This window comes from Neolamprologus brichardi, chromosome 1, assembly GCF_056152115.1.
Source record: "Neolamprologus brichardi isolate AB-2024 chromosome 1, ASM5615211v1, whole genome shotgun sequence".
NCBI lineage: Eukaryota > Metazoa > Chordata > Actinopteri > Cichliformes > Cichlidae > Neolamprologus > Neolamprologus brichardi.
In genome coordinates this window covers 772391-789959 of record NC_142104.1, presented here as the reverse complement: position 1 = coordinate 789959, position 17569 = coordinate 772391, and the positions used below count along the sequence as shown (strand labels likewise).

The window sequence follows — 17569 nt, the reverse complement described above, 5'->3', positions numbered from 1 at the left end:
ACCTGAGCCAAGCTGGTCACGTCACTGTACGCCTGCCTCTTTAAACCTGTGAGGCCATCGCACGGCAGCACAAAGGGACTCCACGTATCCCATTAAAGGAACTTTATGGCTTGTGGTCCGAGGGCGCTGGGATTTTTACCGCTATGTTTCTCTGTCATCTTTCATGCATTTGACACAGTTGCACTCTTTGTGTGCTACTACTGTATACTGTATACAGTACAATACAATACAGCACTGTCAGAAGTACAAACACAGTGTAGGTGACACCGTCAGGGTTCCTGAGGGTCATTAAAGTCTTCCAGAGTCTCCAAACGTTGTTTCACTGTGTGTTTATGTGTCTCAACACTGTTCTCACATCAATCTTAAAGTTACAGCGTGTAAACATTTCTCTGTTACATGTTAGTTGGTTGAAGTGTGCTGAGTTTTGTTTTCTTATCCCTCCTGTTCAGTGAATAATTTGGAGGGGTTGTCAGCCAATAGAGATTAAACTTAGGCTACACACCATAACGAGCCGGATCCGCCCCAGAGATTTTCCCTGTCTGCCAAAGGCTCTGCTGCTTACCTCAGCTGTAAATGTCCTGCTTTACTTACTCTGGAAGAGGCTTTAAAACTTTGTGAAAGGAGTCTGATAGGATTTGATGAGACAGACAAGCGCATTTCTGACTGCCGTACTGATGTGAGCTGTTGAGGGTATGTGCATGTGTCGTTAAGCGCTACTGTTTTTGCTGCTGTGAGCTACTATTAGCATCAGTTAGCTATTTTTAGCCTTTATTAGATGCTGTTTTCGTGCTGTTAGCATCTGTTAGCTATTGTTAGCCTTTATTAGCTGCTGTTTTTGTCCTGTGAGGTACTGTTAGCATCTGTTAGCTATTTTTAGCCTTTATTAGATGCTGTTTTCGTGCTGTTAGCATCTGTTAGCTATTGTTAGCCTTTATTAGCTGCTGTTTTGCTTTCTGTGAGCTATTGTTAGTTTCTGTCAGCTATTGTTAGCCTTTATTAGCTGCTGTGAGCTACTGTTAGCTTCTGTTAGCCATCGTTAGCCTTTATTAGCTGCTGTGTTTGCTGCTGTGCACTACTGTTAGCATCTGTTAGCTATTGTCAGCCTTTATTAGCTGCAGTTTTTGCTGCTTTGAGCTACTGTTAGCATCTGATAGCTATTGTTAGCCTTTATTAGCTGCTTTTTTGCTTGTTGTGGGCTATTGTTAGTTTCTGTCAGCTATTGTTAGCCTTTATTAGCTGCTGTGAGCTACTGTTAGCTTCTGTTAGCTATCGTTAGTCTTTATTAGCTGCTGTTATTGTGCTGTGAGCTACTGTTAGCATCTCTTAGCTACTTTTTAGCTTTTATTAGCTGCTGTTTTGTGCTGTTAGCATCTGTTAGCTATTTTTAGCCTTTATTAGCTGCTGTTTTTGTGCTGTGAGCTACTGTTATCATCTCTTAGCTACCTTTTTTAGCTTTTATTAGCTGGTGTTTTTGTGCTGTGTGCTACTGTTAGCGTCTCTTAGCTATTTTTAGCCTTTATTAGCTGCTGTTTTTGTACTGTGAGCTACTGTTATCATCTCTTAGCTACTTTTTAGCTTTTATTAGCTGCTGTTTTGTGCTGTTAGCATCTGTTAGCTATTGTTAGCCTTTATTAGCTGCTGTTTGATCATGTTAGCCTCTACTTACTACTTTTAACATCTGTTAGCTAGTGTTAGCCAGCGTTAGTGAAACTTTCTTTGAAGTGGATGTAAAATTGTTGAACTGAGATGCTTAGTGAATAAACTCGATGTGAGAATGTTATCATACTATTTATCAGAGGGATAGCGTGATTTTTATGTCAAACATTAGCTGGCATAATGTTAGCTTATAACCATCTGCTGTTGTTATTTTGCCGGCTCTTGTCAGCTCTTATATGCTTTTCTATGTTTATACTTTGTTCTGTACCTGTTTGATTTCACCCGGTCCTTAAAATGGTGTGTAATCAGTCAGTTTGCGTTTAGCTTTCCTTAAATACAATGCTACTACTGCACATTCACCTAATGTATATAATATATAATGTTCTTTGTCTCTCCCCCCCTTGAAATAGAAATTCTTTAGAAATCACTGCCGGCCTTCGGGCCACTTAAAAGTTTTTTTTTCTCACTTCCAGCATGACAAGCAAGTAAAGCAGGCTTTATCACAGACAGCGCACCATCCCATGATTAATCATATTCGCATGCGGCAATCAACTCGAAGATGGACATCTGGAGGTAAAACAGTATTAAGTCAGAAGTTTGTCTCTTTTGAATAATGTTTTAACTTCTGTTCTGCTAACTCCTTTTGCCTTCATATATGTGTGAAAACAGTTAAGCTAACAGAAGGTGCACAATTTGACCTTTACTGAATTCAGTGCCCAATGTGGAGGGTCATGTTAGGCTCGTGGGTGCACGTTGGAGAGTAAAACCCTCAGCCAGCTGCTGGAGCTGTTGGAGTGGTGCCGCTAACCGCGATGTCCAGATCAAAGTTTTGAGATTTCAGAACACTCAGATCCTGACTGTCAGACATGTTCATCAGAGCCAGGAGACGACTCAGCATGAGCTCTGTTTGACTGATGGATGACAGTAAAAAGCAGCTGAAACACTTCCTGTGTGCACACACCTTTAGCCTCCTCCCGCCCCTTCCTAATCTGTCTCTGGGGTTTTTGTCTCTGTAACGTTAACAGTGAGCGCGCAGCCTGCTGGACGTTTAAGCTGAATTCTGCTGCACGCTTTAGTCCTGCTGAGCGAATTTCCGTTCGGGCTTTATGTCCCTTTACTGGAACAACTGTATTTCTTTCCCACTGCTCCGAGTCACTTTCACAACTTTCATTACCTCTCTGAGGGCAGGCGGAGCGCGCCGGCGGGGGAGATGGGTGAATATCGCCTAACTATAACCCGCCGTCCCCAGAGTGTGGAGGTCAATGAGATTAACCTATAGCTCCGTTTTCCTTCATTACGCACTCCAAATTACACCCACTTACAGACAAGAGACAGAAAGAGGAAATCGTATATGGGCTGATATCTATTTAAAATCTAATCCCTTTGGGTGAATTGCTCAGCCTTTCCATTTCTCTTATGTTTCTGCCTATTGCCTCCGGGCTCCGCTGTGCCGTGGTGCGCTGCGGCACCGTTCAGGAAGGTGCTATAACCTCGCCCCTGTTCATATTAACTTTAGATTCATCTGCGCTAATATAGGAGACACTTAGGATTATAACTCCCTCTTTTCTGCTGTTATTGCTCAGTTAAACATTACACGCTCGTAGCCTATTGCTCCGCTGGCATGCGCTCGCTCGGGTTATTTACTGTTGCTTCTTTTTCTAAGTGGGAGATTATCAGCGTCCAGATTGTCTTTTGTCCTCCCCGCTGCCCCGCCGTGTTTGGTGATTTAGCAGAAACGTATTGTACTGAGTTGTAAACACTATGTGGAGGGAGGATATATGTCCTGGTTTAGTGTTTCCTGTCTGTCGCTGAGGTTTGGCTTGGAATCTGGAGAAAGAGCAATTGTTCGCCAACACGCAACCACAACAAGACGTTTTATTATAGCTGACCCGCTCTCTGTATACAGCTTCTATAGCATGACGGATGCACGGCGCTCTGATCCGGGGAGACTCCGACGTGGTGCTCTGCAGGGACGCTGCCCTAATCACATTTCACAATTTTGTTTTTGAATGTGGCTCACTTTAAGAATAATGTTCTCCATGATGTGTCGTGCAAACACTGCTCGGACAATAAGATAAACACTGGCTATAAACACGCTCTTTGATATGCAGCTAAACCGAGCTCCGACTGGATTATCTGATCCCAAACTGCAGGTGCACGGGTCGACATTTCATATGTCACAGCCAACAGTCTGGAAAATGACAGCATATACAAAACACAGGAAAGTTGCTTGGATAGAGAGGAAGTTAAAATGTGGCAGACATTATATACAGAGGGGTGGGCGGGGGGGCCGCTGCCCGTTGCTCCATCCACCTTTGTTTTCAGCGGTTTCAGAGATGACTCACGTGCTTCAAAGTCTTCTTTTGTGCCGTGTTTACTTTATTTTTTCTTTTGATAAAATTATATTTATTGGAGCCACTCGAGCGTCCTCACAGGCTGCAGGAATCAAACTTTCCATCCCAGCGTCACGCTGCTGCTGCTAGTTTTCAGGCTTTTACAGTGAATTTCATCTGAAAGCAGAGGACGATGGATTTTTGCTCTTTACTGCTGATTTTTAAAGATTCAGTCACCTCCAACCATCTCCTCCCGACACGAGTTCTCCCAATGACTGAGTTGGTGGCCGCTCTGCAGAGAGTCCACGTCCTCCTTCTGCAGCTGGTCCTGTTCTGTGAGCCCGGAGGGGGCGTGGTCAGTTTAACCAGAACATGCCGCAGGCGGAGAACCTGGAGAATAATCGCTGCTGTCTGCTACAACTACAATAATAAACATCCGTGTGTCTCAGTCATTCAGACCTTTGAAAGGTTACCTGTAACCACAGGTGTGGTAGGGGTCAGCCACAGAAACCAGGGCAGTGCCTTAGGTGGGTCTTTATCACGTTTATGGTTTGGTTTTCATGTTATCTGCTAAATTTATCAGTGATTCAGCCTCCGACTGAGGCTGTAAGTGATCACATGAAATTTATAATTTATTTAAAATTATATTTACCTATAAACGGCACACTAGAATAAGGTAAAAGTAATTATACTGAAAATAAATCAAAGTACTGCATGAGTCAAGTATTTTTCATTTTTATAGTAATTCTGAGGTAAAACAAACAAATTGTCATAAGTACTCAGACGAGTATTATGGAGTGGATTAATTTGGCCTTTTTACGTCTTCACTTCATTATGCTGATGTGTGTGATGGATGCTCTGTTAGTCCTTTTATTTTCTTAAAAGTGCTTCCTCTTCAGGCAGGAATAAGATCTTCAGTGTAAGATGAAGAAAAATTGTTTGTTTTCCTGCAAAACTAATGATGCAGAAGTTAAAATTACTTACAGATTTCATGCATTAAATATAGTTACTTAACGTACCGATCGTGGCTCCAGAGTTGGGAGTTCGCCTTGTAATCGGAAGGTCGCCGGTTCGAGCCCCGTCTCAGTCGTTGTGTCCTTGGGCAAGACACTTCACCTACCACCTACTGGTGTTGGCCAGGGGGGCCGATGGCGCGATATGGCAGCCTCGCCTCTGTCAGTCTGTCCCAGGGCAGCTGTGGCTACAACTGTAGCTGCCTCCACCAGTGTGTGAATGTGAGAGTGAATGGGTGGATGACTGGGTGTTTAAAGCGCTTTGGGAATAGTGGAATTGTAAAGCGCTATATAAATGCAATCCACTATTACTTACACATGACCTAAAATTAAAGTATCACTTATTGTTTCCTGTACGCACATCATCACATTGCAGGCGAGTGTGTGCTGTATTATAAAGTGTAGATGTGAACATTTCAGATGAATCACCTGCTCTGCCACTAACTCGTGCTCTGGTTAACCATTAGAGGAGCGGATCTGGAAGCGCCTCGGAATTCTTTCAGGAGGAACATTGCTGCGGATGTATGGAATACCTGGATAAGATGGAAAGAACTAAAAAGCTCTGTAGTCGAGTACAAAAACCAAAATCAGCCAAACAGGAATGCTGTGAGAGACTAAAGGAGTCGACTGGATGAGTGAGTCTCACTTTGTCCAGATTGTGCATGGAGACAGCGATGACCACCGTACACATCGGTACATAAGACGTGGTGTGACAGGAGTAGCTGCTCACCTTTGTCACTCACCTTTGGTGCTCATTTAGTTTCTAAGCAGCCTGAAATGTGATGAAACCTCTGAGCCCAGCGCGGAGCGTCGGGCGTTACTGCGGGGTGGATTTCAGAGGGGAAAGACGAAAAGCAGCTGAAGCCACGAGCAGAGTGTGATCTAAAACATCGGTTCATAAAACATGCATCAGCAGTTTTACCTGAAGTGGATTCAGGGGGGTAGTGTGTCCTGTGCGGGTCCACTCTGCAGGTTACCAAGGGTGCTCCTGTTTTAAGGTTTTCCATAAACAAAAGGAGCCGTGATTATAAGGACACATCGTGAGCGCGCTGCATGCCTCGGCCTAAATTGATGCTGTAGTTTTAATTATTTTACGCTCTTATCTGCGCTTCCTCTAAGCTGAAAGTTTAGGGAGCCATTATAAATTGTTCACACTGACCACATATCTTGTCCTCCATCAGCCTCGGCTTTACTTGCAGGATTTTTGCTCAGCTTTTGGTTAATTAAAGCATCTGGACTCTGTGCTCTTTAAAGCTGCGTCCACTTGTAGCAAGCGTCGCACGGACGTGCCCCCTGTAGAGTAATTATCATTAAGAGCACAGCTCAGATATGGACGGCGACAATAGGAAGCCAGCTCGGGATTATCTGAACAGCGGCGCCGCCGATGAGCACGTGCGAGGTTTATCACTGAGAGATGGTGTGACCGATGGAGCGTCGTCAGGGTGGGTGTGACAGAGGAGGCAGCAACCTGGCTCGTGTAACTTCCTGGTTATGAATCGGCTCCGTGGAAAGGTCAGCGCCATGACAACCCCGTAATGGATGTCACTGACGTCCAATTAAGTTCTTTAAAAAAGGCGCCTCGGTGCGTGCTTATTAAATATAGTCCAGGCCCTTCTCCTCCGACTCGGACGACCTGAAGCATTTCTTCTGTCTTAATTATTCATGTGTGGATTTCGGGGGTGAGGCTAAACACAAACAGGCAGCGCTCGTATTTTCAGACATTTCAAACCTTTCACTTTGTCTGTGCGGATAAATAGAAGCGAGCAAAGAACAACACTCCTGTGCTTTGAGAAATGCAAATATTTGTTGCCAGGTTGCTGAAGCTTTCTTGCTCAGATCTCTCTCACTGTCATACCCACACAGCTACGCTGAGCAAACCGGTGCATGCAGTCAGCTGGTGAATAGGAGGGTTTTCCTCCGTGTGTTATTCGGCCCTTTGATGCACGCGTGCAGAAGCTTCCTCCGGTCCAACAGGAAAAAGTCCTCTCACTTTTGAAGCCTACCTTTGGTTGAACTTGTGCTTCTCTTTTTTTCCTCCACGTCTTGTGTATCCACTCTGAAATTATAGATGGGGATAATAATAATAATGTCATTTTGCACCGGAATCTTAGTCATTACCTGCAGTAAAGTGCTTCTAATTGATACCACCAGAGAGATAATGATTACAATGCCCTCCAGGAACATATTATTGCAATATTAACCTTTGTATATACTTTTATGCAGAAGACTGTGCCACATTAAGGGATCTCTAAATCTTACTTGTGCGGTATAATGCCATTACAAAAGAATGGATACTCGGAGGTGTGCCCTTTTCCTGATTAAGTGTGTCCAGGGGTTTGCAGCCATCTCCGGGAAATGGATGACAGGGAAGTGCAATTTCCACCATCTTCCTCTTCTCTTACAGGTTAAAGCTTTGCTCCCACCTGTGCTCGAGGAATAACCTTTTCCTGCTGCCGTGCTTCTCATGTGTGCGGTATGGATCGCACGTCTGAATGTCATTCGTGCGTCTGCGTTAGCGTACGCGTTTCCGCGTACATGCCCGATATTTGACCATCACGCTGCACAGCTGCTGCTGCTGCTGCACCACGCTCGGCTGGAACCCCCAGAAACGAGACGCCATCCAAACTGGCCGCTATTTTTGGACACGGCGCCGTTTTCCACCGTAATCGGCCCACGCTGAGGCCGCGATCCTCGCTGTCGGCCGTGCCGCGGCGCTGCGTGAGCATCCAGTGACGTGTGCTTCCCCGTTAAAGGTGTGTGCAGGACAGAATGAAGAGGCAGCTGAAAGCCTGTGAGCAGAGAGAGCGAAGCTCTGCTGACAGAGAGCAAATGAAAACAAATGAATTCAGGCTGCAGTGTGTGTGTGTGTGTGTGTGTGTGTGTGTGTGTGTGTGTGTGTGAGACTCATGACACAGTCCACAACAGCTCCTTAAGACCTGGTGACACAGGACAGGAAATTGGGATATCTGAATACTCCCCGTTGGCTTGACCTCACGTTGGCTCCCACCCACGCTCTCCTCGTCTGCAGTAGCCGTCTTCAGCCTCTGGTGGGCAGCGTGCGGTGCTCGGGCCTCACAGAGGGTCACAGAGGCCTAATCATGGTGGAGCTGCTCACATGCCTGCTGTGTTAGTTAATATGAAGTCAAGTCAAGTTTGAAGGGTTCAGCAGGTCACCGACAGTCATTCAAGGCTTTATTTGCTAAACAGAGGCTTGATAGAAGAAACACACACACATTTATTTATTTATTTACTTATTTTCTTATGTCAGAGCTCCTAATGTAGAAAGTTGATATCAGAAAAGGTGGAACAGGAGAGAAACTGGAGCAAAGTTAAGAGTTTGTGATCATGGTTCCCAAACGTCTTTAACCTCCTCAGACCCGAACTCTTCCACAGCAGCATTTTTCATTTCTCTGTGATATTTGGTTAGGGCCCGATGAAAGTAAAAACAAAGAAAAATAAGAGCCACATATGATTGTTTAAAATTTTGATAGAACAGTAGCAGGATAACGTCCTCGTAGGTGGTTATCAGGCCCTACGAGAGCAAAGTTGAGTATTTTGGTCTAAATAACCCAAAATGTGACGTCCACATATGTGGGCGCAGGTCCTAGGAGGTTAAGAATCAAACATGTAGTGCTTGTAAGCTAAAGACCCTACAGTAATACTGTGAAAACCCAACAATCACATGATGAACGAGCTCTTGGTGAGAGTGGGGAGGAAAAACTCCCTTTTAACAGGAGAAACTTGCAGCAGAACCAGGCTCAGGGAGGCTGGTTAGCGATGCCCCCAGCGGGGCTGTGAGTAAGGCAGGGTTCAGGTTGTCGTGATCCAGGCCTGACTGCTGCTGGACACATGAAAATCTGAGGAGCTCCGACTCACCGCCGCGGTCCCAACACGTTTAAAATGACTCTCGCTGCCGGTGTTAAATCACCAGGATGTGGCCGAGCTCAGAGATTAAATGCAAGCTTTCTATTCTTCTCATATTATTTGTGTTCATGTCTTTAAGTCACGTCGGGGTTTTTAGAAGGACTTCACAAACAGACGTTATTATCCCCGGGGCTGAAAGTGAACGGGCTTATAACGGGCACGCTGCATGACATGTCCAGGTTGTGCACTTCCTGCCTTAAGCTGGATAATCTTAAGCCACCCTGTGACCCCGCACAGGATAACCTGGTACGGACGATGGATGGATTGCCTGCTTCAGCGCAGTGCAGGTTTGTCGTAGGGTTTTCTGGGGCGTCGTGACACGTATGTCCCAGAGCCGGGCTAACTTTGTGAAGAATACAGAGTAAAGGGAGGAATTTGTTGTGTTTCCTGGATCCTGACGGCTCCTCTCTTTGTGACATCACGCTGACTGGCTGAGCATCACCATACTGTGCTATTGTGCCAAACCAGTGACATGGTCAGGGGGTACAACAGCTGTATTTACTGTGTTGGTGGCGGTGCCAGTAGCGTTTGTCCAGCTCCCTGCCGTACGTCATCAGCAGCTTCTCCAGCTGCGCGCAGGAAGGAGTACCTGCTCCTTATTTCCAAGGCTAGGAGATGCAGAGATAAAGCGTTTGCCAGGAATTTATTTTTTTGTGTTTAGTATTCATCTCATAGTTGTAACACGAGGCTCACTTGTCCTTGACTGCTTGTTACAAATAACCCACATAATTCCCACAGGCTCAGAGATAATTCACTGATAATTTAAGGCATTGGTACTGAGTTGCCTTTTCCACACACACACACGCAGAAATCAGCACATTCCTTCTCATTGTTCTCCCGGCGCTCCTGAGCTGACACCAGTTAGCGTCTCTTTTGTTCTGGGTAACGGGAGACTGTCGCTGAAGTGTACACAGAGGTTAGTGCCACTGAGCTCTTTTGTGGTGCAGCACCTTTGCTTCATCTCTGTTCACGCCTCAGACACATCATCTCTGATTTAAGGAAGAGCTGCTGCCACAGACCTGCGTTTCTTCTCTTTATCAACACCGTCACAAGTTTAAGGCAGCATTTTTATACCGGGGCACCATAAAGAGATTAATTTTAGTGGTAGTCTTCCCACCGGGGAGTGAATGTAATCCTACAGCATTACAGGAAAAGGAGATGAGAAGGAGGCGTGGAAAGGAGGCTACAGGACAGGATCGGGAAAGAAAAGGGAAAGAGGAAAACGCAGGGTTTGAAAGGAAAAGAGGAAGTGAAAATATGGGCGAGCACGGGCAGAAGAGTAATCACGTGTGTCCGGCGGAGGTCACCACTGGTCTGCAGGTTCTAATTATGTGCTAATAGCCACTGAGGAGGTCATTTGCAGCCATTAGCCAGTGCCTGTAGGTAGTTAACGGCCCACAGCATAACCCGGCCTCCTTAATGTTCCCTACGAGGCCGTTAGCGCTCTGTCACTAGCCAGCTAGCTGCCTCGTTACTGCGATTAGAAACCAATTGATAGGTAATAGTAAAATATGATAGCACACTATGCAGGAAATATGGACTGTGGTGGAAAGGTGAGGGGACAGGAGACGGTGAGCTGCAGAGTGTCTGGGAGCGTGAAGACATCCAGATGTGTTCGCTGTGGAGGAGCCAGCGTCAGTCTGAGGCACTGATTGATCTGTGATTAGTTCCAGTTGGTCTCTGATTGGTTTGATTTTTCAGAAAAACACTTTTACACTGTAGGTAAGTAACTCAAGCCTGCTGTGTGTTGTCACCTTGAAGTTACTCAGACTCGGGAGCTGGTTATATAACACCTGTGACTCATTTTAACTGCAGCTCGTGGAGACGACCTGTAGTGCTCACCTGTAGTGGTCACCTGTAGTGGTCACCTGTAGTGGTCAGCTCAGGTGTGGAGGAGGAGCGGCTTGGACTCTAAAGCCTAGCTTAGACTGACGGACAGCTGGAGACCCAACGGCCGAATAACCTTACCTGTTATACTTGTTGAAAGTCCGGTCGACACCTGTGCGCATGCTGGAGCGTGTTATTTTCCTCAGATGAGTCACAAGAAACAGGCAGGCGCGTGGACCTCCACCCGGAAAGCACGATTCCCACTTCAGGCTGAGGCGAGACGCCCTTCGGGATCTCATTTCCATCCTGGACGTCAGCTCGCGGTCACAGCAAGGATGAGAGCGTAGGTCGTCTCTCAGGTGGTAGGCCGTCCCCGACAGCACTTCCCGCTGTCGCCGAGTGCTCGTTCATGAGGAGGCATCTTTACTTTTCACTACAAAGCACCTTGAGGTGACCGCGGTCGGTGTTATATGAACAAAAGTAAAGTGAACTCTTCGCAGCGCGGCGTCCACGTCTGCTCCACCCTTTGAGAGGTGCTCTTCCTCCTTCGGCGTTCAGTGAAGCCCAATCCAAAGCTGACCACATGTTTGCCAGGTTTCCCCAGTGATGAGCTCCTGTGGGACGACAGTCTTGAATAAAACCAGGGGGGGGGGCCTGAAGCTTTTCACATTTGTGCGGACGGTCACAAAAAACAAGTCGTGTCCAAACAGAACAAACAGATCACATTTCCTCTCCTCTCAGGGGGGGTGCTGGGGGGGTCCCTGCTGTAGTGTAACGGCCACACACGAGAGGCCCAAACTGGGGCTGTGATACTTGAACACATAGAAATCAAATCAGTATCAAAACAAGGATATTCTAGACCTACTATGTGGAACATTGTTCTTAATCAATTAGAGTCAGATGGTTTCATTTAAATATATTTTATTTTTGCTCCGGGCAGACGTTGATTCATATGATTTAAATTAAAATCACACTGCTTATCGGTCAAAGGCAGTATACTTCCTGCCGCTCCGCATTCATCAAGCCCAGACAAGTTTGATCTCGGGTATACGGCGTATCCGGGCAAATAAAGAAGTATAGCTCTCCCCGAAGAATCGCATTTGTCTGTGATGAAACCTCAGGCCGGCCTCTAAATATTTGCCCGTGCTGTATTTGTGCGAGCGTTTCATTAACGATCAGAGCTGACAAACACGCACACTCGTTGACCCCAGTCATCGGGGGAGCGCCCGGGACGGTAGTGTGTGCGTTCGGTGTGTATTTGTTGAAAATGTAAATGCCTCACATGAGGAATTGATGTCAGCGGCGGAGGAGACGGACGGCAGTGGAAATGGATCTGGAGCGGTAAACATTTTCCACAGCGGCGCTCCTGGCTGTTATTTAAGGCCCTGTCAGGACTTGAAAGTGTAATTGATACAAATTCTAAAGTTTAATTTTTAAAGTTTACAGTCAGGGAGGGTTCAGGGCTTCAGATTGTTTAAAATTGCACTCACTCCCTTTTCATTATAGCAGGATCGTCTGAAAACATTTGTTCATCAAAGGCCTGCTACAAATTAGACTTTGAGAAACTCAATTTGAAGTAAAGAAAAGCATTTCTTTTCCTCCGGGGGAAGTCTTGGCTGTGTTTGCATTTAAATCTAAACTGGGCACAATATGTGGCTTTGGAGAAGCATGCAGTCATCACAGCGACACACAGACATGTTTCCCTCAGCGGCAGAAAACCTTGCTGTCATATTGCACCCATGCTCTTACGCTGTTGTATCTGCTCCCAGATGAAATTAGCACGAGGCCTCTGGAGATGCTGACGAACAGGAGGCCATGTGGTAAATCTGGGCTCGGTGCGGGGCAGGCAGACACAGAGAGGCAGATCGAGATGGCCGAGCGGTGGAATAACATCTTAATCTATCTGAGAGGCGAACAGTGGCCGGTCTGTTTTTGGAGCACGCTGTCTTGGACGACTCCCAAGCAGAGGGGCAGGGAGCGGAGCCATCTTCAGCTGCTAGTCACTAACATGGCAGTAATAAGGCAGCGATGACCCTCCCAGGACTGCCGGCCAACACTCCCTCTGCCTCCTCTCCCTTCAGCACACACACAGAAAGGCAGCCTGTTCGTCCGAGCCCTGAATGCAGGACGCCTCCAAACTCTGTCCTCTCGGCTTGTTTACCGGCTCATTTTGAAAGGAGCCGTTAGCGATGCGAGGGGTCGTTTGAACATGGCTGAGCCGGATCGGAAACGCACCTGACACCTGTTGGAGCCTGAAGCGTCACCTGCTCTGACCTCACACTAGTGATATTATTTGTCACACACGCTTCTCCGCTCTAACTTTGAAATAATCCAGATGTAATTTGATCCGAGGCTTTTTATCTTTATTATTTAGCATCGTCACATCTTGAATAAATTCAAATAAAATAAAGGGAGTGAAACTTTATTTTATTTACTGTTAAATTCATCACGTTTGTGTGTCCCGGGTTGGGTTGGTGTTTAAAGTTTATAAAGGTTTGTAAATGGTTAAAACCATCAGAGGGACACAGCAGGCCCTGAGGCAAAACCTGGTTACAGTGAAAATACGATTAACGTAAAAACATCCACCTTTAGAGGTCAGGGCGCCGTGCTGCACCTTGGACTTGCTTTGCTTTCCTTTGACGGCGTCGTGGGTGGATCGTCCTGCGTGTGGTTTCGAGCATCCATGAACACTGGATGGCTTTTAGAGGTGAAAGTGCTGATTATCAGGCTGCGACTGTGGACGTCTGGTTTTTGCCTTTGCGTCTTTTCTTTGCTAGCAGAAAAAAAGAGATCAGAGTAAACACGTGTCTCACCGTTGCATGTTTATCACAGGACTGATGATAAGGACACAGCTTTGATGAAACGTTGTTATTTTGTGCTTCTGGGATGTAAACAGCTGGCTGATGAGGGCGTGCCGCAGGGCTCCATCCTGGGACCACTCTTTCATTTAAAATACAGAGAGTTGTGGTAGTGATGTTGACTATCATCAGCTTTTAAACCCTCTGCAGTTTGTTCTGTGTGCTAATAAAAGTAAAGTAATTAACACTGAATCGGTACCTCAGTACAAATACTTGGGCTGTTATTTAATATCTGACCCTGTTTTATGTCATTAAGAACAAATACTTGGGCTGTTAGCAGACTCTCTTTTATGTCTTACATTAAGAAACACATTCAGAGAAACTCAAGTTCAAGCTGGATTTTTCTTCTGTTTGAGGTCAGAGACGCTTTCACTCTGTCAGTGTTGGATTATTGTGATATTCATGCATTTGCTGCATACTGTCTACTGTGGACTGAGAGGCATCACCAGCACTGACGCTTGTTCTCACCCTGCCAGATTATTTACCGCAGCTAAATCAGTGATGTGATCTGCTTTGTCCTTCCACACTGTGATGTTCTTATTTACTGAGATATTCTGGGTCTCACTAACTGACCTACATCCAACAGAAAACTGTCCCAGCACTCGTTCTTATTTCCAGCTGTCCCTGGATCTATTTCTGATGTTATTGACTAGTTTTTATTATTATTATGTAAATTTGTCCCTCCAAAAAAAATCAACAAAATCTTAGTTCTTCATCTTACATGAAGTTTAGCTGGTTTTCAGTCATCGTGTGAGACAGTCAGACGTTCCTGTCATCACAGCGTAAATGTTTCCTAATTTCATTTAATTGCTTTTGTATTTTCCTCCTTAGCTAATGTCGATTTTTGTTCGTGTGTTTTACTCTAATTATTATTATTTTTATTTTTATTTTTTAACCTCTGGAGTTTTATTAAATTTAAGATAAAAATATAATTAAAAAAATACTTTTATTTGCCATTTTTTATTAGATAAACTGATAAAATAATGGAAATATTTTAAATTCGTCTGACTAATTTATATTAAAACCATCGCAGTGATTTTCGGTTTAATTGTCCGGCGTGCACAGGCCAGCGTGTCGGTGTGTGTCGCACACGTGCACGCGCTGACGGTCCACCTGCACGCGTGTTTCTCGCGCTTCCACGTCGCCGTGCGTCGCGGAGAACAACACGAGTTTTGCGCATTGTTGTAAATTTGCATGCTCAAGTCCATATGGCCACTTCCTTTGGACCTGCTTTCCCAGCGCCGAAGGATTGTCAGGCCTGTCAGCCGATAAAGAATCACTTGACTTGCTATAACAAGTTCAAAAGGAGCTGATGACGCGCTGTTGATCCATGGAGAATCGGTAAAAGAAACACCCCTACTGCTCGCTGCTATCACTCCCATAGAGATAGCCCTGTTATTGATGGGCAATGCTTATGCTAATTTCCTGGGGGGAGGAGGAGGAAAAGTTTTTATTATTATGTTGGAAAATGCTCAAGAAAAAGGAAGAAAAGAAAGTGAATTCCGTGGGAGCATTTAGGAGCAGCATGGGAATCAGATTTTCATAGCGCATAATGAGGCAGCGAGCTGGTCCACTAATGTGTCACAGAGCTGCAAATATCTTTTAAAAGCAGGCGGCCAGCGGCTGGCACGGGATGTTACAGCCTCTCTCGTTTGCCCCGTGGTTGGGATGAAAGCTGCTCGCCGCAGCTGCGTGTAGATTTCACGCGGTGAAAGTTGTCTGCGTGGAATTCAGAGAAGACGTGGAGGTGTTTGACTCCTGCGCGCTGTCACACTGACCGCTTCCATGTTCCTCGGCGTGACACAAGCAGCACGCAGAGGGGAGAAGATCACGAGAGCAGTGGCTGGGAGCTGGGAGGGGGCTCTTCTGAATATGACCCCCAGATACCCCGCTGTGGGCCCACGTCCGGTTCCGCGGACATCTGATAGCATCTCAGGCGCTGACATTAATGCCTCTCTCGGTTCGACATTTTGAATAATCGAGGCTGTCTGCCGTCATCCCGCCACTAGCTGTCAGCAGCACCGCCTGTCTGTCCGTCCGTCTTATCGTGCTCTTACATTGTAGAAAACAAGCTGTCCGTACAAGAGAGCACTTGATACTTTTTTATTATTACCAAACCGTTCCCATAATTACCCCATAATCATTATATAATCCTTTAACAAAGCCTCCATTGAAGCCCTGTCTTTTGTCAAGGCTGGGACACTGAATCTATAATTGCATTATTCAGTCTCTTCCACCCCCCTATAGAAGCATAATATATCCAAAGCACCGCGCACAGGCAGCCTGTAGTTGCAGTCGAGCCAGTGCGCGACGTCTTTCTGTCATGTGTGCTTTTTTTTCTTTACGCATCGCGTAAAAAAAGTTGTGCCAACTCGAAGTTGAGGTCTCCTGTTGGAAATCTCCCCTCCTCAAAGAAAACTCTTTTTTCTTTTTTCACTCCGGGCAGGGATCGCTTCCACGGAGCCGTGCGTGGAGAGCCATCCGTTGCAGTCGCGTTATCGATCTGTCATATTCTCTAATAATTCTCTTCTCTCGCGCGTTCAGGCACAAATAATAAAGCGTTAAAACATCGGCGCGAGTCCCCGAGGAGCGGCTTTGCGTGTGTGCGCGGGGATTGGCAGCACAACGAGGCTTATTTACATTAAATACGCCACAAGGTTACAGCGCAGATAGATGAGCGTCATTTTTAGCACTCGTTACTCGTGTTAAGCGGCGCTCAGGACGCAGAGCAGGAAACACTCGTTTATCCCGGACTTTCTGCGGCGAGGAGCGGAGGAGAGGACCGCGCGGCTCACCCAAGGTAAGCGATCCGACTTTTGGGAGCGGGGAGTGGGGACCCGCCGGGCTCGGTGCCGGAGAGCAGCCCGGGATTCAGACGTGTTTGTGGGACTTGAAGGTCAGAAACTCTCGGAGGTGGGCGCGAGGCGCTCTTCCTCCTGCCGGGGGAGAGGCGCCGAGGAGCGGATTATGGGCGCGATCACCGCCGGGCTCGGCAGCTGCGACGCCGGAGCGGAGCGGCTCTTTACCGCGACGCTCACCGGGCGGGGAGGAGGGGGGCGGGCGGGCTGCTGGCCGGCGGCTCGGGGCGGCAGGACCGGCTCATACCGGCGCATCTGACGGGAAAGTGTCCGCAGGGAGGACCGAGCAGAACTCGTCAGAGGTGAGAGGAGCCGGGCCGGGCCGAGTCACCCCCCCGCCCCCCCATGATTAGAAAATCACAGCAATTATCGGAGCACCAGCACAGACTCTAACCCGCGGCGGGTTTCTGCTCCGGAGCCCCGCGTGTGCGTAAAGTGCGCGCGGCGGCGGATCCCGCAACTTTGCTCCGGCTCCGAGGCTGGGGGGAGTGGGGGTGCAAAGTTCCGGAGACCTGCCATTTTGTGCCGAGGTCGGCTTTGACCGACGGGGCACGTGCGTGATTGCGCACGGTCGCGCGCTGACATGGACATTTTTGGGAGCCGCTGTCACTGCGGTGTGTCTGTGTTTGGGGGGGTGGGGGGTAGTTACACACAGCTTCTCCTTTAAAAATCATCAGTTTTTAGGATACCTGTTGGGGGGGGGGGGGGGTCTCAGAGGTCCAGTTGACCCCTGAGCGTTTGACAGGGTGTGCACCCCTCTGTGAAAATAGTCGCTGCTCTCTGACCTTTGCTGAAGTTGAAACAGAAAGTTCTTCTTCCTCGATCGATTGGAGCTGCGATGCTGTCATTGTGCGAGGTACCTCAGGGCGGATATTATGACTGAACCGTCTGGGCGTAAACCCCTTTTGTCAGCTCCTCTCCGTCCCTGCAAACATCACACGGACGAGTGTGTTTGGCCGTGCGGCTCCACATGTTGTCATTCTTTCTGCGTGAAATATTTGGGAAGACTCTGAGAAAAGGCCTCGCTCTGCAGGTCGGCCTGTCGGAGGAATTCCTGTGTGTGTCAGGCCTCGGTGGACTGTCAGTAATTTCTTCATGTT

The 17569-nt window shown here is 47.0% G+C and overlaps 1 protein-coding gene across 4 annotated transcripts in view; it reads left to right on the top strand.

Annotated features, from left to right (window-relative positions):
* The first annotated feature begins 2134 nt into the window (after positions 1-2134).
* Positions 2135-17569, top strand: part of znf536 (zinc finger protein 536) — a 199952-nt gene continuing 184517 nt past the window's right edge. For 3 of the 4 annotated variants that reach the window (XM_006802324.3, XM_006802322.3, XM_087839531.1), the window contains exon 1: positions 15912-16411. The gene's annotated coding sequence lies outside the window, so the exon portion shown is untranslated. Of the gene's footprint in view, positions 2230-15911; positions 16412-17569 lie in introns of those variants that run through there. The other variant, XM_087839277.1, reaches the window with a different exon arrangement.